Source organism: Dromaius novaehollandiae, chromosome 15 (assembly GCF_036370855.1).
Source record: "Dromaius novaehollandiae isolate bDroNov1 chromosome 15, bDroNov1.hap1, whole genome shotgun sequence".
Taxonomy (NCBI): Eukaryota; Metazoa; Chordata; class Aves; order Casuariiformes; family Dromaiidae; genus Dromaius; species Dromaius novaehollandiae.
The window spans coordinates 20,514,236-20,537,259 of record NC_088112.1 but is presented as its reverse complement, the minus strand read 5'-3'; the positions used below and the strand labels follow the sequence as shown (position 1 = coordinate 20,537,259).

The following is a 23,024-nucleotide window of genomic DNA, read 5'->3' as shown; positions in this document are numbered from 1 at the left end:
AAAATAGATGCAAATATCATTTTAACCCATTTTTAGATGATTACTCATCTCTTTAAACATAAACTTAGCCCTGTGATAAATATGCTAACATACGCATTTAAACTGCACAGTGCAATTTCTCATTACATGTGGCAAACATAATTCACCTCATGATTGGAGACTAACTATTAAAGCAAATTATTTATTTAACCTGGGAACGTAATGACTCCGAACACAGCCTTCAGGACCTCGCTCATCCCCTTCGTGACGGCAGAGGAGTCCATGTGAAGAAAATGGCCCACGCGCTCCTCCACCCAAATACAGCTGTCCAATTCCCAAGAGACTGGGATAACCAAACATCACCTCATCCTACCTTATTCCTTACTGGAGCTGATGGACAAAGTCAGTCGAGTGCTTAAGGGGCGTTAGCGAACACATCAACGCAGTGGGAAGAGCTCGACAAAACCTGCCGTGAGCAGGTGGAAAGCTAAGGGTTAATGATCGCGGCGTCCCCCACGCACAGTGAAAACTGGGGGCGGCGGGTTGAGCGCCTGAAGACAGAGTTTGTACAGTTACTTCAGTCTTCGAAGCGAGTCAAATTCTGCATTTACAAATTTTGTAACGTAGAGAATCACGCGCTGCCTTGCACCGGCCGTGACCTCAGCTTTCTCTGGAAGCACGGTTTGTCCCCGGGCTGCCCCGAGGGGAAGCGATCAGCGGCAGGAGAGCGCCCCGAGCGCGTCGCCCGCCCGCCCGGCCTCCCCGGGCAGCTGCTCCAACGCACGGCGCAGGCCCCGCTCTCCCACCCGGACACCACGAGAGCCGCTGAACCACACTAACCGCCCCTGAGCTCTCCGTGAGGGGTACAAGGGCCACTCGGTTACGGAGGCCTCATGAAGCGCGACGGATGCGCCGAGGCAGCAGCTCACGGCGGCACCAGCTACGCTGGGAAACCACCGACGTCCGCCATGTCGGCCAGCGGCCTTCCAGAGGAAACGTCCGCGCCCAGGACCCGCGCACGTCCGGCACGGGGGAGCACCGCGAAGCGACACAGCCCCGGCGGGTGCCACGGGTACAGGAGGAGAGATAAAGGCAACCAAACAGGTCCTAAAACCCCAGTCATGCTAAGCAATCGCTCACGTGTGCATCGACGCGGTAACGTTTTATCCAGGATCCCAACTGATGAATCCACAGGTGCCGGAGTCAGCGAGGCAGGAGGCTGGGCCACGTCGTGGACTCAGTTGTTTGCCATTTATCAGATTAATTGAATACTGAAATCTGATTTTTCATTTCAACTCCATATTTTAATTTTCAAGAACTATTAGATTTCCCTTATGTTCAGAACATAAGATAAGACTCTTCTGGTCCTGTTTCAGATAAGGAATATCCAGGAATCGGTTCTTACTTTTAGATTTAAGAGACCATAAAAGTATTCAGCATGTGGGCAAAACAAAAATTCACACAAAGCAGGAAGATGAGAAGGATGAAGAGCCTGTTCGCGGTAACCTAGTGACTAGCTGAGGAGATTTTCAATACAAGGATGCACAAAGGGGAGTTACACGTTAAATATCTTGCTGAAAAGAAAACTTACAACGATGCTCTAAGTAGAATAGCTAGTTACACAGAAACCAAACATTACTGCACATTTTAAAAGCTACCAAGGGACATTTTCAGTGTGGGAAATCTAAGCTTTTAGTCCATGTCTTAGTAGTCAGAACAAATTAACTGTAAACAGACGCGACTGTCGTCATCTTCTCATAAAACCAATTCAGGTTCAGCAGCAAGCGCGGGAGAAGAGGGACCGAGGTGAAAGCCTTACAGCTGGGATCCCAGATGTTAAGGGACCTCAGTGCGAGATGCTCAGGATAAAACCAGAGATAAAAGTTAAACTATACTGCACCAAACTGAGTACTTCAAGATGACTTTGCAAATGTCAACAGTGAAACCACAGGAAGCCTTTCTCTTTAAAAAATATTAACTCTCACACCCTATGAGAGGCAAGAGAAAATACAGCTGTGCAATCAAGACACATGAAATGCTTTTAAATGATCAAGGTCTAATTTCTGCTCTGCTGCAGTCTTCCACTGCATCCTCAGGCAAGGCACCGATTTTCTCTGGGTCTGAGTTCTTCATCCATAAAATGGAGTCAACAACACTTTCTCTCTCCCAGGTGTTGCCTGTCTTACCCAGAATTCAGGGCTAGGCTTGTGTCATACTATCCGTCCGCTCAGAAGGCTAACCTGCTTTCTCCAGAACAAATACATGAAGCAATAAGGTACTGGCTAAAGAGGTATGAACTTCAAATATTGAAATTAGAAATTATTCCCTACCATTCACAGAGCCTGGCTCTCGGCAACATTCCCTGCTGTGTCCAGTTTGAAAGGCCACCTGAATGCATGGTCACAAAGCTAGCCTGCAAAATGTGATGCTTTATATGCTTAAGTAGGTGGATCTCAATTTCTGCAGACATAGCTTAGGAAACAACATGAAAATCTAACCTTTAAACTCCTCTATCTTGCAGCTCTGTGTTTTCCAAAGGGAACTCAACTCAACTCCTAGGTGTGCATGTGTAAAACTACTCATTTGCATGTATTAAATCAGACTTGGGTGCACAAAATACTATTTGCTTGACAAAATTTTGAGTTTGCTTCATGTCACGGGCTTTGGAAGATTTCAGTTTGACAAAGAAATAAGATAAGCAGGAAAGAAGTCAAGGAAAGGGTTTTTTATGCATTAGTGCCTGCAGCAGTTTTTGTTTCATCACAAAAAAAAAAAAAAGCAAACTAGCACAGCTCATTGATGCAGAAGCACATAGGTAAATGTCAGTGCAAATACAATACAATCCTCTCCTAATATCATTCGATGTGGAAAAAAATACTGATGTTTCTGCCTTTTAACTTCGTACAGCTCCATGATTTTGTGCTGACGCTTGACTCAGGAAATTAAGAGAGATGGCAGTCACATTTAGAGAGGGTTAAGAGACTCACCATAGATAATACAGAGCTGTGAGGCCAAAACCGTAATAGACACAGATCATTTAAAATTTGATAGGATCACGCAAGACCAAAGATAGCACCTGCCAAAGAGTTCAGTGTTAGCCAAGTAAATAAAATAATGATAGACTGGGCATGTCAGGGTAACCCAGGTGCAAATGTGATTGCAGGGGTGTGATGACAGCTCTCTGTCCAAAGCAGCAACTGCTTTCTTTAGAGGTTTGTTTTTGTTACTGGCAGTTTTAGGAATGCACAAAGCAGGCGGAGGCAAAAGGCCACAGAAAAGGGGAAGTTAATAACTGCAAGCGGGAGGTCCCTGCCCGGCCAGCCCCGGGGTGCTCAGCGCGGAAGAACGGGAGCATCTTCCAGGTGCTCTCAGGGCACGTACAAAAATAAGGTGCTCCTGCTTTCCAAGAAACTGTTTCTTTCCGGAGTTACAGGCACTGTCAAAATCACCCACAACAAAGAGAGGAAGATTGCAATAATCATCAGATCCTTTAAGAAATGTCACTAGAATAATAAATCACAAAAAAAGCACTATGTTTGCAGTGGGCTAAAGCGTCACCTTGCTGTTTAGCTCCGTCCCTGAGGACGGCACATAACAAAAATGCTCTTTGGTGCATTTGTGCCTTCAACCTGTATTCTTCACGTGCTACAACCCCGGGCAGGCCACAGCTTCCTACTGCTCGATTTTCATTTAGCTAAAATGAGGTTTCGCCCAGGCATGAAGCTTGGCCGCAGCCCGCGCAGGCATCCCAGCAGGTCACAGCCGTGGCAGGGGCTCGGGAGCCGCGAGCTGGCCTTTCTAGCTAGGCTTCATCAGCCGAGGCAGTTATGCACCACAAAACCCCCTTTTTACCCCCTTGTTAGATGACGGAGAGCAAAAAAGCACCTTCCACAAGCACGACTTGGTACAGCCTGATCATCTCGCCGAAACCTTGCAAACCAGAACCCGCTTCTCCAGAAAGAGCCTCTGACATAACTAAAGGACAACATAAAAGGGGGCAAATTAAACAGCGTTAAAGCTCTGCTTGGACAGTTTCTTTCAGAATTAAATCAGAGTATTTCATTTATCTTAATTCACTTCCAAGAAAACTATTTTTTCAATGAGCAATGACTGATATAAAATACAATTCTCCATCGAAGGGCAAATATAATTATTTTATGTAAGGCGAAAAGAAAGCAGCAATACAACTACCTTCTAGCGGCAACTGCTATTGTATCAGACCTGAAAGCCTGACAAACTTTAGAAATGTATAACAATATAATAATAAATATTTAACTGTGTTATCTATCCACAGCCAGCCTCTCAGGTAATGTGTTTATTTCAGATGTTTTGTCACATCTAAATGATTGTTGCTTTAAAAAACATTTCCCAACTTTGCTAAGAATTTGCTGTATAATTTTTCTGTTTGCCCATGCCACAGCTGAGCCGTCCTGCCGAGGCAGGAGGGAAGGGAGAAGTGAAACTGTTCTCACCACTTTTCACATGCACAAATAGCTGAAATTCCCATTTATTATTCTGCTCCAAACAGAACACTCTAAAAGGGAAGAAAATCTGAATTTATCAAGGAAAACCCTCCTGTGCCATAACAGCAGCTTCCCTTGGGGCAAAGTGCTGGCCACGCCGGAGGTAACGGCAGAGCCCCCATTAACTGCAGCAGAGTCAGGATTTCAGCCTTCCCACCCAAACTTGAAAGTCAAAACTACACAGAACAACCTGGGCTTGTGAAAGCTGAATTATTGCTATTTATTTTTAATGCTTATACTCCAACCATTTCTTCAACGTATGTTGATTCAAAACCTGAAATTTCTAACTAACGGCCTATTTATCCTCTACGCTTATTTATGTAAACATAAATCCGCTTTTTTCCCACTCAAAGACCACACTTATTTTTCCGGTAACAGCTTCTCCTATATCTTCTTGTGAAAATAACAATTGAGTAAAGAGAAAAGGGAAAAATATTATCTTCCACCTCTCAATAGAAAATTCAGATCAATGTGATGCTTCACCCAGAGGCAGGTCAGAAGCCTCCGTCGCGGCTCGGAGGGGAGCCCCGGGCCCGCAGCGCGGCTTTGAGATGGGGCCACTCTGTGCCCGGGGGTGAGTGGCCTCTCGCTTTTGCCCCCAACCTCCTCCCTGCCAAGCCTGCCTTCCCCAGCGAGGAGCCGTGCGCTCGCCGAGACGCCACGCTATAAACCTGCCTGCGGAAGATGAACCTGAAGCAGCTCCAACAGCCGCTGACGGCTCTCCCCTTCCAGCGGCAGGGGTTAGTGGATGCTGCTCCGCGGAGGTATGTGGCCGTTTTATCATCTTCCCAGCAGGATAGACCTGTTTTTTTAATGGATAATCAAATCTGTGCATTAATTGTCTCAAAGGTAAGTAATAAATAACATCCAGCATAATTTTTGTATCCATACCACGCACCACTTCTCAACTCCTGATCTCACAGCAAGATACGAGCATTAATCTGACCTGCTAATGCAAAACCACGCTATTTCACTTTATCAACAGGGAAACTGAGGCACAGCTGGACTCGGCCTGGCCTGCCGAGGCATTACTGCGTTCAAAGGCTGGCCTTTAACAGCACTTATCCGTGACTGTATCAGTGTCCTATTTAAGGGGATAATTGTCTGTTCTGGGGAAGAGATCGCGTGTTTTTCTCTGCCAGGAGACCCAAAGGGCAAAGGGCCTGGTTACGATTTCCTTCGGTTCTTACCAACCGCATCCATATAAAACCAAATCTAGCAACCTTGCAACGAAATCCTGATCCTTGCCATTTTACTTCAGATAGGAATCTTGAACACAGAAATGCTAATGTTTTCTAACTTCCTCATAAATTAATGATGTGGCAAACAGAAGCTCGGGTTTAAGGATTTTTTTTTTTTTTTGGCATCCCATATATAAACTCCTGATATGAATAAGTAAACAGAGAACAAATCATTCAAACTAAACACTGAAAGCATAAGCGTTTCCGTACTCAGTGTGTCTCACTTACCCAGAACCGCACTGATTTTCCTCTTGCGTTGTGCCCACTCCTGCTGCAGCAACAGCTGGGGCCGAAGGCAGGAAAACAGAGCGCTCCGCAAATATCCGCCCTTCCCAGCAATATGATCCCCGTAATAACAGCTGGGAAAGTTCAGAAATACCTGTGTCAAACTCCACCCTTATTTGCAAGCACAGAAAACAGCCCTTGGTGCTCGTTGGCAGAAGCGGTGATGGGAACAGGCCGGAGACCCGCAGCCGCCCGCGCGCTCGGTGCTGCACAAGGCAGGCGGCTCCCCGCTGTCCCCGTCCCGCGCCGGACACCCCGGTTGGTGCGCTGGCACCCAAAGACACAGGGCTACCGGCAGCGAAAGGCTCCCTCCAGACTTTCCTTGCCTCCTCAGAAGCCACTGGTGCTTTAGCACATCCGGAAAGAAAAATAAGGCAATGGGAATTTGCCTAAACAAGCTAAACTAAAAGCTTAGTGAGGACCTTAGGGTCTGAACCACTGGCAGAGACTTTAATTTGAAAACAGTGTAAAACACGTCAGGGAGGCAGGATTCCACCCACAGGAGAATATTAAAAAGTTTTCCTTTTATTGCTGTGCCTGCCTGTATTGCGGTTTGAACCCACACCGGGATCGCCAGAGCTTGTTAGCTGGCTTTAATAGTTGCATTAATAAATCCTATAAACTAATTGTGTAGTGACAAAGTTAATTATATTCAAACGAGATAGTATATTTCCCTGCAAATATGATAAGGAATTTATAAAGAGATGTGCTCCTGTCTGGGAGCTCAAAAATAATATCCAGCCAGCAACCCAAATCCGGCTGTAATACACGACTAAAGCGGTGGCTGCGGGGATAAGTACACCGCAGCAGAGGCAGGAGATCACGAGGAAATATTAACCTGAATTATTTACACAACAAAATAATGCACGAAAGCAGGGCGCCGAGCTTTCCACACAGCCAAAGGTGGGAACCGGATCCTAAACCTCCACTATATTTTTTTAAGCTGGCAAGGACAAGTATGTGACCCTGTGTAATAGGAGCCATTTTTCCCGTTGCTCTTACAAGCAGACCGTGAACTTGAGCTCTCATCAGACAGGGGTGAGGGTTTGTGCGCCGGGCCAGGAAAGCCGCTGTGGAGCTGAAGGTAACTTATTGGTCCCATCCTGCCCTGCAGATGCCTCCCGGCCCCAGGATCGCCCTCCTGGGCCTCCTTCTCTGCCAGAAGATATCGCCTCTGGCAGACAGCGAGTCCCAGCAACGCCTCCCGCCTCGGATGAAAGCTTTGGGTTACTCCTGGTCATATTAAAAATTGTTTCGGGCAACAGCAGACCCCAGCTAACGAGCACAGACACAAAGTACTTCCAGGGCACGGGGTGTTTTACCTCCTCCTTACCGAATCCAGTCATCTTTCCCTAAATCAGCTCTAGCAGAGCTACAGTATTGCTCCAGGCCCCACCAAACGCAATATAAAAATCCATGTTCGCTTTGATAAGCCTGGGTGAGGCACGCCGTCGCAGCGAGAGGGAAGAAAGAGCAGCACCTTGCTCAGCCCCACGTCAGCGGGAGAAGGCAGGGGCAACCCAGAGCAGCTAATGCTGCTGAGGGTGAAACCGTGCAGATGTTTGCTGCAGATGTGGTGTCTCTCTTAACCACACACTCGACGGGACTGGGACTCCAAATTTAAAAAATACAGGCATGACAAAAACTGGAGTCAAGGATTTCAAAAATAGAAACCTGGCCTTAAGCTCTTAAGTCCATAATTCAGCTCATAAATAAGTAACTTGATTTCAAGAGTGCTGAATATCCAATTAATCTCAGCTAAGTATTTGAGAAAATCAGGTCTTCTATTTAAGAGCCTAGATACAGATTCAGGAGACTGATTTTGGCTTCTATTTTTGAAAATATTGGCTCGGAAGACTTTCATGTCACGCCCTACTTGTACAGAATGTGCAAGATGACTGCATTCATAAAATAAATACCCCAAATCAGGATTTTTAACTCCACACTATGTTAATATTTCTCCAATATCGATGTAAGCACGCTTATAGAGATGAGACACAGATGGAGCAGCAGCCGAGGCGGTCACAAAGCCCGAGACCTCCCAGCGCGCGGACCTTCTCCCCGTGCCTGGCCGGCACCTCTCCCCGGCACCGACACGGGCAGCACCACTGGGGAAAGCAGCGGTCGCGGCTCACCGACAGCCTTATCCCCTCCGCTTGCAACTCCCCTCGGAGAAGTGGTGTCCAAGGCAATTGCCCATTAGCCTGTCCTTTCCAGATATGCCAAAAACTAAAAATAATTTTAAATAAAATTTCAGAAAACAAAATCATTCAGCTATTTGAAGCCTGCTTCCAAGCACACATCCAGTCCAGTTTTAGCTCAGTCATCTGAGCAGATAAAAACCCAGAAAAACTCTGTGAAATGAAAATGCTGACAGACTTTTTATTCCAGCAGTATGAATGGGGTTGCTATAATGATAGAAAACTATCGATTGTCAACTACTGTCTTATTCAATTGATCAGGTCCTGCAAATCTCAGATAACGCTCATGTCATTAGCCGTGGCTATTGTGCTCTCTGCGGCTGCAACTGATTGCGGTGCTATCGGAGCTTTGATTGTCCGATCATACAAGTGTTGGGGAGCTTTGCTATCGATTTGTAGATAAAAATGTTCTGGTACCTTGAGAACTGTCAGTGCAATTCACTGGGCAGAAAATAGCATTGGACTTTCACGTTAGGTCATTTGCTAATTAAGATAATTTACAAGTAACTTTTGGGGGAAGAGCCCTTTGGTGTTGAAGCTCTGGTCCATCCACGTAGGAGCATCTGCTGACGGGGCTCTGGAGGGCCGATGCCATGCAGATGGCACAAGGTGCTGATGGACATAGGAAAATCACTACAAAATTTGGTCTAACGATTCAGGGCTTCTCAAGAACAGACCCACAGCAGCAAGGCCAAAACGCTATAGCTTCTTCTCTAAGGAAGCTGTACGGTGCTGTACATTGCTGTGCCCCTTCCCTCCAAACCCTTCCTACGCCTGACCTCTTGTGGGACTGCACTGGTGTACGCTAGCCTAAGCATCAAAAAGGGTTCTCAGATCTACGTCCCAAAGCCCACAAATCCAATTATTTTCCTATTCATGTTCTGTTGGCTTTGCTTAAAAACAACTCTCCTCTGAAGGCCACTGACTGTGTTAGTCTAATTACACTACTTATTCCTCATCTCTAGCACTTAAGGATGATGGAATTAGGCCTTATTAGTCGGTAGCATTTTCATTTAGTTTTTCAGAAGGCGACTGGCATGCCAAAATTGCACTACCTAGCATGCATTCAATCCCACCAGAGCTCTACGCAGAGGTAACGTATAAGGTTAGCTACTTGGCATGAAGCCTCCCAACAGCAGCCTCAATTCAAAATTGCAAAATTGCGTGTCCATTTCAAATGCAACCTTTTCCATTACATTGCTGTTATGACACAAACTGGGATTACTTTCATCTTCTTACAGTAAGCTTTAGCTAATAGCTGTGGATTATATCCCTCTTTAGGAAAAAAAAAATTCTTTTCATTTAACCCTTTTGCGGCCTATTCCATTGCTGTTACATGTAAAAAACCTTAAGGAAAAACCAGATTCTGTGGTAGAGCTGCTGCCCTGTAGTTGTAAGTACAAATAAACCACCCCAAGGTATTCAGAGTTTTAGCCTTCTGCTTTTATTTTGGAAGGGACCAAGATACCTGAATTGTATTCCCAGCTCTAAGGTTGATTCTCCTTGTGGCCCTTTGCAAGTCAATTAAACTTTCCTCTTCTCATCATGGCACAGTGACATATTTGAAAACTTACCATGGTTGCTCCCTAATTCAAGGGCAAGTGTGGTTTGTTGACATAAATAGTCACATATTTATCTAATATGTGACCAGATTTAGGCTCTGTTTTAAGCTTTGAATGTCTCTTTTGAAAACTGTTTTGGATACAGTTTAGATCTGAGCTTTGTCAGTCAAACCCTGGTCAAAAGAAGATGAGCCTTGTGTGGACAGGACTCCTGTCTCACTCCTCCTTTTGATATAAGAGTATCAAAAGAAGCAATGGTAGCAAAACTGTGTTAAGCATAACTAAGTGCATACGCTGGGAAAAATGTATAGAGAGCAGTACTACCTTTAATTGGAGTAACTGATACTGGTAAAGCAAACAAAACAAAACTATTTTATCTCTAAAGTTAAGGGCATCAAGAATTTAAGATTTTTAAAATTCACAATTGCAGAGACTAAAAGCTCTTAACTGCTTCAAACGTTGCAACATTAACAAACATCTATACCCCAAGAAACATAACCTAAGACTTTAAACCAATCCAAAGACAATCTAATCTCATTCTTACCAGCCCAACTAAAAGATACAGAAAAGTTTTTAAAGCATGAAAACATATTGCAGCATCATTATTGTACTGGAAAACTTGGAGTTTTAAAAGAAGAGCTGACATGTGTAGACGACCTTTCTCAGGTTGCCAAAAATGTCTTTTTGGAAAAATATACTTTCATGTTACAACAGGGATTTCTTTACTGCACTTTATCTGCAATCAGATGTAAGACCATGGAATACAAAGGAGGTCAAAGGGAAGGGGAGCATGGAGACCAGGAGAAAGGGCTCTCTCCAGGAGAGGACATGTTCAGGGACACTGTAAGTCCCTGGGTTTGGGTGTCCCTCCCCCAGTGCAGATGAACGGAGCTATTTTTGAACTGCGTACCAAAGCATATGTCCTTTGAGGTGAAACCAAAGAGCTGAAGAATTGTGACGAAGCCTGGCCATTCATTAACGGACAGAGATGCTCTCTCTGGTCCATCTGCAGCTATTTTCTTCATAGGGAAGAACTAACTTCTGTCATCCCATTTCAGCAAGGAAAATTCGGGTCATGCATCACAGCTCTTGTTACTCCATTTAAATTACAAGAATAAAAGACAGCAAAATTGCACTTTACTGAAGACACACTGCTTTTAGCTTTACCAGGGTATGGCAGCTCTTGAGCACAAGTTTGTTTAGAGAAAACACAATATGGCACAGGCGTAGGGGAAACTCAGTAGCGTACACTAGCTTCTGAATTTTCTTGATGGCTACAACTCACAAAGACTTCTGATATTTCTAAGTAAGTATACCACATTAGGGAATGCAAAATTATTCCTGAATGACTTCTTATTCATGGTAAAGGCGAGGTCTCACACCAGTTTAGTAAGGCTTGTAGAACCTACTAGTTTCTAAACCAAAACCATTTAGCCGCATTTTTACAAATGCCTGTAAAGTTTCAAAAGAAACTCTTTTGGGTTCCAAATTATTTTATTCCACTGTCCTGAGGAATTTTCTTTCTTTTCTTTTTTTTTTTTTTTTGGCATGACACTTTGTTTTTGGCATTAATGCCGTTAAATGGTTTGGCAGAGGCTCATTTCATAATGATCAGGTGATGGGTCTCCATTTTCTCCGAGGTTTTGAGTTTGTGTTGATTACAACCAGTCGTTTCCTGATTAAAACAATGGCAGTCTCTAATGTTCAAGATATTTAATATCATCTTGGGGTAGGCCTTTATCATCTTGGGGTAGGCCTTCCGGTGACAGAAAAGAGGTCTCATCCCGCATGACAGACACTGGCCTTAAAAGTAGTGATATCCATAAGCAGAGGATCATCCCAGGACAAGATCATGCCTCCCGCTGCATGGAAGCTCTTTAGCCATTCCTGTCTTCTCCTTATTCTCATTCACATCACCTGCTCTCCTTCTTTCCAATCTGGCAACATTTAATGTTGTATTACAGCTTGATAATATTTGTGTCCATTTTTATCTTTATTTGAGATGAATTACTTCAGTTTCATTTATTTCTCTTCTCTAGAGAGGAGTGTGCCATAAAGCAGTGACTCTTGGACTTCTAAAACACTTCTAAAAGCGTTTTTCAGAATCCCAGGGGATGTTTGGGATGTTAAAACAAAAGATATGCTTCAAAAAGAAAAGCTCTCAAATATAGAAGGCCTCACCATGCATTATTTCAAAGTCTTGAACCTTTTAAGGCAAAAGCAGCATTTAATTCAAAGACCCTGTGGGGCATTTTTTTTTAATGTTGCTAAAGTGCTCTACCACCTTTAGCAATAAAAAAAATCCAGAATATAAAGGCAGTTAAAAAAAAATCTGACAGCAAAATCCACAAAAAAGCCTTACCTTACCTGTGGACTCCTGCTTTATTGTAAAAAGGAGACATTTCTTTTCTGTTACCCCCCTCCCATGCCTTCACTTACACCACCTTTGCAAAAGCTTAAAGCAAATTAAAAGGAACTGAGAGCTTAAGACTACTGCTTTGAGTCTCTTAAGTCAGGAATATTGACTAAAACTAAAGGGCATGTTCTTTTCCCCTCCTTTTAAGTCTTTCTTTCTAACTTCTCCAACTGTTGTATTTCTGACAAATATTTGTGTCAAATTTAGTCGTAGCATATACTTATAAAGAATTTTATATAATGCAAAGAGAAATCTAAAGCAAAGATACAAATGTTGTTAATTTAGCCTTCATCTTCTTGGACTTTGGCAGATAAGTGCTTAAGTCCAGAAGATCAATTAACCATACATTACTACATTACATACATTCATTGGTCAGAAAGATTACTTCTTTAACTCACATGAGCTAAAACAAGCAAGAGGTAGGAACCCCAGTGAAATACGGACGCGGAGAGACTGAGGTATGCTCGACCTCCGCATAGCCTGCTCTGCAAAGAGATTTTACCATACCCATTCACTGACCTTAGTTTAAAGCCCAGGACTCCTTTCGCAGAGAAAGGAAAGGTTCACGTCCTGGGACTTCTGCGAGAAGACAGATGGCAGATTGTGAAAACATTTCTGGCAAAACTGTGTCTGCACTTACAACTCGGGTGTGTGAAGGCGTACTGTTCCTCCTGGTTCAAGCCTCCCCAAAGGGAGACAGCCAGCACAGGCAACGCTGGCGGGGAAATGCTATACAAACCAGCAGAAAAGCTTTGCTGTTGATTTCCAGGGAGCTGGGATTTGAGCACACTGTCCGCAAGAAGTCTTTTTCCACAAGGCCCTTCGTAGTTTAACCTGGTATGCTCTGCGATACTCCCGCTGTCAAACCGTATTTCCATCAACTGCTGCTTCTTTACTCTTGACCTGAGTTTCTCTAAGAACCCTGTTTTAAATTGGATCCCATGAGAAACATGACAGTGAATTCCTGGTTTCATGATGGTTATAGAAGTTGCCACTGTTTTCACATCATTATAACTATGTTTGAGGTATTGAAAAAGGTGAACCATTTGTTAGCTTGCTTGTTGTCTGCTTTCCACTTACCCAGGGAACACAGGCGGAAAGTTATTGATGGCTGTTACAAATAGTGTGCCGCTTTTGCAAAAATTAATTTATCCTATTACACTAAGAAATCATCACGTACTTGGAAGCCGACTCTGTGCCAAGTTACACCGATTTTGTGCCATGCAGATATCCCTTCTGCGTGTCACAGAGGAAAGAACCGATACTTAGAATTAACTCATGTCATGTAGGGGGAAAATGAGCAAGGAGGAGGCTCTTGTTCCATAATTCTGTATTTCAGTCGTTTAGTTTTGATTTTATTGGTTTTGTGCAGCTAGACATGAAAGATGCAACTTCAAGGTTGCTATTGCTCAGGATATATAAGCACCAAGGAAGAAGTAAGAGCAGTAAAGCACAAGTCCTGCAGTCGTGGGAGTGGAACTCAGGACCTAGGGATTTCAGGCTCCTAAATATGCAGCCAGGTACTAGAGAGGCACAGGGCTAATTTCTAATTCTTCACTGACAGATGCCTTTAATCGAGATATTAAAACATTATTAAGCATTTATCCCAGGTATTTTGGCAAAACTCTCCAGCATGTGCAGGATGGCGCATCCAGCTCTTTGCGGTTCCACCTATCGTAAGGGTTTTGTGCCTGTGTCTTAACAGACTTCGGATGCTAAAGCAAGATTCAAAACAATACAGCCAGCAGGCATTATAATATTTTGTCAGTAAGAAAGCATACAGTAATACTTCCGATACAAAACTCTTCCCAGTGGTTTTCTCCACTAGTGTTTTGGGCACTAGGGATAGCCTCTTGCAAAGTTGTTGTACTAGACAGTCAAATATACTCCTTATTTTTCAGGAGAAAGTGTGGTTTTGCCACCTCAAGCAGACCTATCCTACTAACTTTGCCTAAATAAGATTTCATTTTAGGCCTGTCCAAGATGCACTCTACCACGCCAGCGACAGAGGTGCAAGGAAGGTGAAGGTATATTTCCCCTCAAAAGCATTTAAATTTTAAAAGGGTCATTGGTACCTTACATTAGTTTTTCCACTTAGCTTTTTGAGATCACGATTTAAGCACAGGGTTGGCCATTGAGTAAAGACAATTTGAACAACATGGAGGTGGGAGTTCTCAGTACAAATGAGTGTAATGGCTCTGCCGCATTATCATGCGAGAGCGTTCGTAGTCAAAGACAACGGCACTAATAGATTCATTCATTCACTCAGAAACAACCCCAGACCTTTCGAGCATGCAATTAAAATCTCTGTCACTTTATATGGAGCCAAGGACTAGTGTTTTACTGTCTAGTCACCAAGGTGTGACACATCTTATTTGACTGATTAAGGCACTGAAATCCACAGAACAATCAGGATTCATGAATATTTTCGTGACTATTCAACAGATATCTGAATTGAATTACTTTGTAAACAGTGACAAAGTCATCCAAGTAATAAGTGAAGGTACTTTCTATTTGATCAGCTGCAATAGAAAAAGTAGTTTTAGTCACAGAAACAGAAGATGGGAAGGACTCTCCTGGGTCACTTTGTTCCCTGAAACTGCAGGTAACCATGTCACTTGGGTCAAACACCATCTTAAATGACTTCCCTCTTTTACTCTCTCAGCTGCTACAAGGACATCGCAGAACCATGCTGCTCCATACAGCCCAATTTCAGTAAATTTACGGCTTATTGACACTCATTTTATCTCATCACAGTGTCCTCTTTAACAGTTCTTCTCCCTCTATGGTGTTTAGTGCTCTGATATATCTATATGGAGCAATCTTACCCCTTTGAAGTCTTTATTTTGCTAGGCCAAATAAGCTACAGGGTTTTTCCAGTCTCTTCTATCATACCTTCTCCCACATAGTTATCAGACTAGTCCCACTCTACACTTTTTCCAGTTTGAATTCATCCATTTTAACCATGAAGGATTGGTGCTGTATTCAGTACCTTTACTGATAATTTCCACAAAGACATAAATGCTTCTGTATAAATGGAGGAAACACTTCAGCAGTTTAATCTTACAGTACATTTGGTTTTTATCTAGCCATACTGCTTTAGTGGTTCATAATAGTCCTCTGATCAAACACCACACCAGAATCTCTCTCCTCATTAGACATTTCCAGCTGCTGAGTTTCTACCTTATAGCACAAATCCTCGTTACAAGTCTCTAAGCCCACGATCACTCTCATTTTCCGATTCCTTTTGAGTTTCCTACTTATCCCCAAAGAAGGTAAGCATATCTACAGGCAATTCGTTTTATTCCAGTGGAAGAAGGCTTTGTAGCTCCAACACAGAGATGCTCCAAGCCTCTTCCCCTCTCACAAGCTTCTGGCTCCGACAGACTGCCTCCTCAGGTTTGCAACTAGAATATCAGCTACACATTTCATCTTGCTTATTACTCCTTTTAATTTAAATGGAGTTACTTGTGTCACTTGGTTAAATGTTATTTTCTCCCAGGCAGGTGCAGAAAAGCACCTCTTCCTATGGAATCAAGAAATATTGGATGAGAAATCCATTAGTTATTACATCAAGCAATATTTAGGCTCTATTATCTATTACCTCTATATGACATTATTTGCAAAGTTAAGCCTTCCATCATGATAGCCCTCCTAATAACAATAAATATAGTGAAGTCATACTCCAATTTGCAAGATTTTTTAAGAAATCCTTGCGAACACAGCATTTTTCCCTGTGGCAATAACCACAACCATTTATTGATATAGACTATGCAACCCAATAACAAAATTTGCTGTTTGAAGGGCCAGATTTCCAGTGACATTAAGGTGCTTAATGGAGAAAATAGGCACAAAAAAAAAAAAAAACTGTACATAAAACTGATTAGATGCTTCAGTCCCGTTAAAATCAATAGGAGTTATAAGCCTAACCTGCTTATATACTTTTGGAAGATCCATAAGGCACTCAGCTAAAGAAAATCTTATCAAATCTGGTCCAAGGTACGGTTCAGGACATGAAAAGGTTTGTGGGGGCAGTGGGGATTTTTAAGGTTTTAAGTGTGACTCCCGCTGCAGCAGGGCTAGCCTGATGAGAGGCCAGACCAGCGGAGAGGCAATGAAACGTTCAGATACCATCTATGCAAAAAGGGAAGATACTGAGACAAAAATCTGTCACTAAATTATCATGGCTTTACTTGCTAGTGCTAGCCTTGACTTCTGTCCTCCAAAAGGGACTTTCTGTCATTCTCGGGAAGGATTTGTAGTACTGACACTAGTGAAGGGGCGCAGGCAGCAGGGCTTTCTTTCACTAAATCTTCAACTCCAGCAATCCAAAAGCCATACAAGCAAAACAAATCCTTAACGTGTTCCCCTATTTTAAGTTCGCATTACTTCTACCCGATATGCCTCCCTTATGGTAGGGTGTTTGGAACTGCAGCCACTGAAGAGAGCACCAAGATCCACATAGAAAGCACTCCGATTTAATGCTGTCAGCCACTTCCACCTGCATCTTCCTACAGACTTTAAGGCTCATCCTTTTGCACCGCCTACAATCCACTACCAAGCAGAGAGCAGGCATTCAGATTCATCGTACCAAAACCAACTTTGATCACGATAATGCGACAAAGGGAGTCAGTCTGCAGGCTAGATCACATTAATGTCCAGGCAGTGTCACTGAACAGTAGTCAGAAAAATAGAGGAAAACAGAAATACACAGACGCATGCTCACACAGATCCGACAGACTTGGAGTGGGATGAACATCTGGACAGATTGGATGGAGTAGGATGAACATCTGGATTGGAGTGGGATGAACCACCAAGAGCATAACTTTAATGTAGTCTGGCTCTTCACCAAAACTGTCAAGGAAATATCTTCATGTGAAGGAAAGAAAACAGAGAATTTTAGGAAAAGATATGCTTTTGCATATTGGATGGGTGCATGTTAAATAAACCCTGTTCAAATATTCTTTTTAATTGACTCTCTTTTGCTTAACAGAAACAAAACCAACAGTAGCACATGATACAAAGGAAGAGCGAGAGCCCAGCTTGGACTGCATACAATACAGCTCCCCTGAGATACTGATAACCAGTTTGTGAAATAACACTTTTGGATGGCCTTATTTCTGTAAAACACCAGGCCCCAGGCTGCTCCAGCCAGTCAGCCTGACCGCGTCACCAAGCAACTAGCATGTTTCACCAGGGGGGACGGCGATTTTGATTTCTCCATGCAAAGATGCCTGTCTGATGTGATTCTTATGAAACCTATTATAAAAGTAGCTACTGGCCTCAGAAAACCTGGGTGAAGCTCCAGTCCCTAGCCCAGCCTCTCCAGGACGCTGCCCAGCTCACATCTCCCGGCACGTGTGCCACGGCCTGGCACACTTAAACATCCGTATTTAAGAACCTGCCCCATCCAACAGATCCCAGAATCATTGCCAACACGACATCAGATCGTCATCTCCTTCAAGAAAAAAATACATATAAGGTCTTCCCATATCAGAACTGCAGACAATACCACTGCCTTTTCCCCACCACCATGCGAGCTGCCCAAAGCCAAGCACAGCTCATCCCACAGAAGATGCACAAAAGAGTGAAGAAGAGTCCGGTGAGGGCACAGTAATGGCCATTTCCACCCCACGACACGAGCAGCAAACCTTCCCTATTCCTGCAGCACTTAGGAGTGCATTTAAGCATGTGGATCAGGGAACTTCAACAGCAGCTGAAAAGTCTGTTAGCACCTCTGCATCATTTATGAGTGCAACTGAGAATATTAGCTTATTAGCACGGGTCCTTTCTCACCAGACTAGACAGAGGCTGTGCTGTCTGTCAAAGCCAATCAGCCTGTGCATATCTGTAGGAAAAAAAAAAAAATCTGTGTGCAAATAGATCTAAAAGGTTTCAGTGTGGCGTGATCTTCTAATCCTTTAGCGCCAGGAAACAACGAAAGGGAGAGAGTACTCCAAGAGCACTAAAAAAGCTCCTCCACCAGTAGTGTCCTCTGATAGGACATTTGCTAGGTGACTTACAGATTAGCAAGCCGTGGTTATTTTACGCCAAATAAGGCAAATATAAAAGCCAAACCATATAGAGAAAACTCTTGCAGGTTTTTTCTCTCATTTACCTGAGCAGCCCCAAGCCTGAATGCCTGAAGTGATTTTAGCAGCTGAGAAAGGCAGATGAAGCCTTTCATGCAGGCAGATTTCAGACCACTGAGAACCATATCACTGAAAATTAACACCTCAACAGATGATGCACAGATGCAGCTAGTTTCTATGAAGAAATGTTGATCTATTCATGTTCAGAATCACTTACAAATGAAAGCCATCAGGAGCAGGGACATTACTTCATGATCTGCTTGGACTGACCATAAAGGCTTCCTAATAGATGCCTGCAGCTGCTGGGTATTACTGCGATATAAATAAGAAATAATAATATAGCATTTTAAATGTAAACAGATACCTTCCACGTTGAAGCACCTTTTCAAACGTGTTTGAGATGCAACTCTATTATCGTTCACACTTGAGTAACCTACCCTTGAGGTAACAAAGACATAGATAAAAGCTGTAACATTTAAATTAGCAAAAAACATCAAATACAAATGAAAACAATCACTTTGCCTGTTGCTGAAAGCTGATCACCCAATAGCAACTGAGCAGTAAGCGTTATATTCTGGGTGAACTTAGGCCATTAAGTGTAGAAAAGCTATACTGAAGCATGGCAATAATTAACATTTTTATGTCTATTCTTATAGCTGCATTCATTAGACCTATGATGTTAATTCAGCAGCATGGGAAATGATGAAGAGCACCCAAAACTGGGGTACACTCCTCTTTTTAGGAGTTGGTGTATGCAGCACCAGCCAGTACTTTCAGACAAACATTGAAAACACTGAAAATTTTGTCAGTCATCCTTGAAAGACCAGATTTTTACCCTATGATAAAGCCAAATAGGGCTGAAGGGAAAATTGTTATTCCGGTGTTCGATGAAGAGAGGTTGTGACCACTGAACAATTAAGAGAGGTTTTCCCTTTTAAAGTTTCCTTTGATTTTTCCTGATATTTCCTTTCACACGGACTGCCATTAAAAACAGACAATATTGGCTCCATTCCCAGGCATGTAGGTGGTCATTAGGTCGAGTCTCAAAATATTTCTTTCTGGCATAGAAGGAACCAACATGCAACCTGAAGAAATTCCTAAACCTCCTGCATATCATGCTATTAACATCTTAGCATCATTCCCAAATCGTATCACCCAGCTACCATGGGAAAGGAGAAGGAACAGGATCCACTGGTGGCCTCCACCAGTAAGTCGGCTTATGAAGACTAGTAGAGACATACCTGCTCTCTTATCAGATATTTGTGATACTGAATTTAATTTAATATACAGATCATGTCCAGCCTGGGCCAGCTGGAAACATCTTGTCTCTGGAACTGTGTGATCTGGCCTTATCTTGTCAGCTCTGCACATTTAACCTTGCAAAGGTCTTACAGTTCAGGTAGGAAATTCAACCATTTTATCTCACTGATGTTTTAGGGAGCGAAGAGCAGAGGTTCCTCTTGATCTCCTATTCACCTCCAAACTCAGACCTAACCAAAATGCCCAGCTGGGCTCTTCCTCTGTGCCAAAACAACACTGAATGTCATGACTAGGATGAGGAGGGGAACTCGTGGAAATGCTATCACGAAGGCCATGAACGTGGCAGTCCAGTGTTATAGCCAGGAGATGCAGCGGTGGCTGGAAGCAAAGCCGACCTCCGTCCCCAGGCGCCAGCTCTCAGGACAGATTGCCAAAAGGGGGAAAAGCAGACAGGTTTGTCATCGTCTCTTCTTGGGTGCTGGCCGTAGCGCCCGCTCCCACGATGGCCAGTGTGCCGCGGGAAGCAGCCTGTGGCGGAGGCAGCAACGCTCATGATCAGTCCTAGCTCCCAGCTAGCTCTGTCTTCTGCTCCCATACAAACTATAAGCACAAAGAAGTTTCAGCTTTCTTGTTTTCACAGCATTAATCAGGAACATTTTTCTTGTTCATATCACTTTGCAAGTTTTCTTCCAACTGCTCTCCCTATGCATCATCCTAAGACTCCTGGTTAGAGATGCACACAACTTATCTTTGTCAGCTCTGTACATTTATAGCAGCTCTGACATTTCCACAGATTTTAAAAAATTTGAGTCAGGACAAAATTTGGCAGGTCCACTAATAAGTAATATTGTTTTTCTTCGAAAAGGCCCAATTCCAATCAACCCACGGCAGCGTGGTGATTTTTGCAGCCATTTGTCCTTGGCGAAAGTTGTCTTTTTCGAGAAGTAAATTTCATCAGCTTAACTGAGAGAATGACGTTCTCTCGTTGGCAAACGCTTTCCAAAGCTCAGTCCCTCCTTTCTGACCACTTTCATTTTAGCCCTACAGTTTCAATGATGAGCAAAAAATACATTAATTAAAAGGAAAGAAGAGCGAGGGTTTTGCAAGTGGTTAGCCGTTTCATGAAGGTTAACTTTTGACCCAAAGGAGCCTCTGCTCTCCTCTACTATGTTCCACTTACAAACCTGCCCATCAAAGGCGATGGTGGCTGCTTCCTTGCACGATAGGTTTTTGTTCCTGTTGTCTGAGGGATCTGGAACTGACACAAGAAATTTGTATCAAAAGATCATCAGATAAAAGAAGTCAGGTAAGACGTACTAAAAAAAGCAAGGGGAAGGAAGGATTTGTCAGCAGGACATAGTGCTTCATAAGAGCCTAGACTTATCTTTATAGTGAATGTTATCTGCAAGATTGATAAATGTGTGACAGGCTAGAAGGGGGAAAGAGGACAAAGTCATTGTGCTGAAAAACTAGGGCTGGTATCAATAAAAAAAACCCCATAAAATAGTTAAAAACCTAATAGCTCACTAGAGCTTTTTGCCAGGCAAGTCCTCTATGTCCAATAGCTCTCTAAAGGCATTAGAAAATGAAAGGAGTTTTAATGCATCCCTACATTTCTTTTCTTTCTAGTTTTACAAGGGGTGATGTGGCAATCTAATTATATTGTGTTGTGAAGTGGTATTATGTCCTGCAAGCAAAGGTAAGGAGCCTTTTTTTATGGTTCCATTATGCAATTGTTGCTACTTTTTACACTTGTTTCAGCTTTGGTGCAATAACTCTGTGTTGTAGCCTACGTTAATTTTTTATTCTTTTTACACCATTCATTGTTTCACAGTGATAAAATATGCTGTACAAACAAAAGCACATTATCCAGACAGTAAATGAACAAGGCCATTCCTTCATGTCTAGCTTCCCCAAATTGCATGCATGCTGCAGGGGAAACTACAGAGAGGTGGTAGGGACATTTTCTCCTTGCCTTTAATGGCTATAAAAAAAGAAAAAGTTATGTAACTGATAATACCGGTCCCCACCTTAACTAACTATACCAATGGCCCTAGGAACTGCCTAAGCAAAACGTCAGGAGGCTTGACAGACGAAGCAAGCCAGCACTCAACTCCTATTCTTTTTATGTAAAACCCTCACCCTTTGTCCTTTTCAATTATGTATGGTCATGTATTTACAATAGCTTCTGCTGTCGCTATGATTTAAAGATAAGGTTTATTTTAAAAGATCATTTGTTTTCAGTGCCAACACAGTCAGTCCAGGCAGATAAGTAAGTGCACAGTTTTGAGACCTCTGGATTCTTCTCCTCTTTCCCCAGGGCCTATCACCTGAATCGCTTGCTATTCATGTCAAGGCTATGCAGAGGATAGTCCGTGCATAATTTTTAGCTTAGCATAAAGAACTGCCTAATTGTTATTCATTTGGCTTAGCAGCTATTACACACCGAAGTGACCTTTGCTTCTCCGTTAATTATAAATAGTTTTGTCTATTGGATAAATTGAAGTGAATTAGCTCAGTTTTAAGCTCCTATCAATAATTTAAATAGCCATTTCAAACCAACGAAAAAGAAAGAATGAAAGAAGAAAAACCCCCAACCCTGCGCAGGAAGGCAGACAGCTGAGTTAAAGCACAACAATTTGTTGATTTAGGAGTAAAGGCAAAATTTAATAACAACGCTAAATGCATAACAGCTTTTGCTTTTCTGGGCACTCCGGTCCATGCATTTGCTGCGGAGCATAAAGAATTTAGAGGTCTGGGCCCTCCACCGCGCGGCAGCCCATTAGCCGCAGCTGCCGGAGACATCTGCCCGGCCCGATCAGCATCAAAGCCGGCGGAAATACCGGCGTGCTGAGCCCCGGCCTCAGCCCTCCTTCCCTCTGCGCTGAACTGCCATCAAGCGACTGCACTTCTACCAGGCTGCACTTAAAACAGAGCTCAGAAACGATTTCTGTTCTCAAGCGAGGTCACGTTTAGGTGAAATGTATATATAAGGTTCACAATAATATCAAGCCTTAAAAAAAAACCACTCATTCTTTCTGCTTTGAAACGTAGGTCAAAATTTCTTTCCGGGGCAAGAAAGGCAACCAAGCCTGATAAGATAAGCTCTATTCATAAAAAATACATAGAGAATAAGGCCAGGTTTCATCTAGTTCTGTGGTTCACTTTAAACCTCTGGAGAGGACGTCCTATACGAAAACTTCACAGAGAAAATTGCAGGAGGCTACAGCAAAGGGAGGGAGCTGGCTGAGCACTGATTCATCTATGTAATTCTATCATAGGTGGAAAAAACACTCTTTTATTTACAAATAGCTTGTAAAGGTGAGCAATGACAACGGGAGGTTGGGGTCTGGTCTGGGGAGGGCGGCACACACGAGCTCTCCCAGCCTGGCCTTCTCCCCGCAGACCCTACCCAGGGCGCACAGCCCTGCTCCTTCCCCTCGGAGGCCAAAATTGGCTGGTCTT

General features: G+C 43.2%; 1 protein-coding gene across 3 annotated transcripts in view; it reads right to left on the bottom strand.

Moving 5' to 3' along the window:
• Window positions 1-23,024, bottom strand: part of FSTL4 (follistatin like 4) — a 433,157-nt gene that overhangs the window by 346,462 nt on the left and 63,671 nt on the right. Inside the window, exon 1 of one of the 3 annotated variants that reach the window (XM_064521137.1) lies at window positions 5,972-5,989. The exons of the other annotated variants lie outside the window; for them this stretch is intronic. The gene's annotated coding sequence lies outside the window, so the exon portion shown is untranslated. Of the gene's footprint in view, window positions 1-5,971; window positions 5,990-23,024 lie in introns of those variants that run through there. 3 annotated transcript variants of the gene reach the window in all.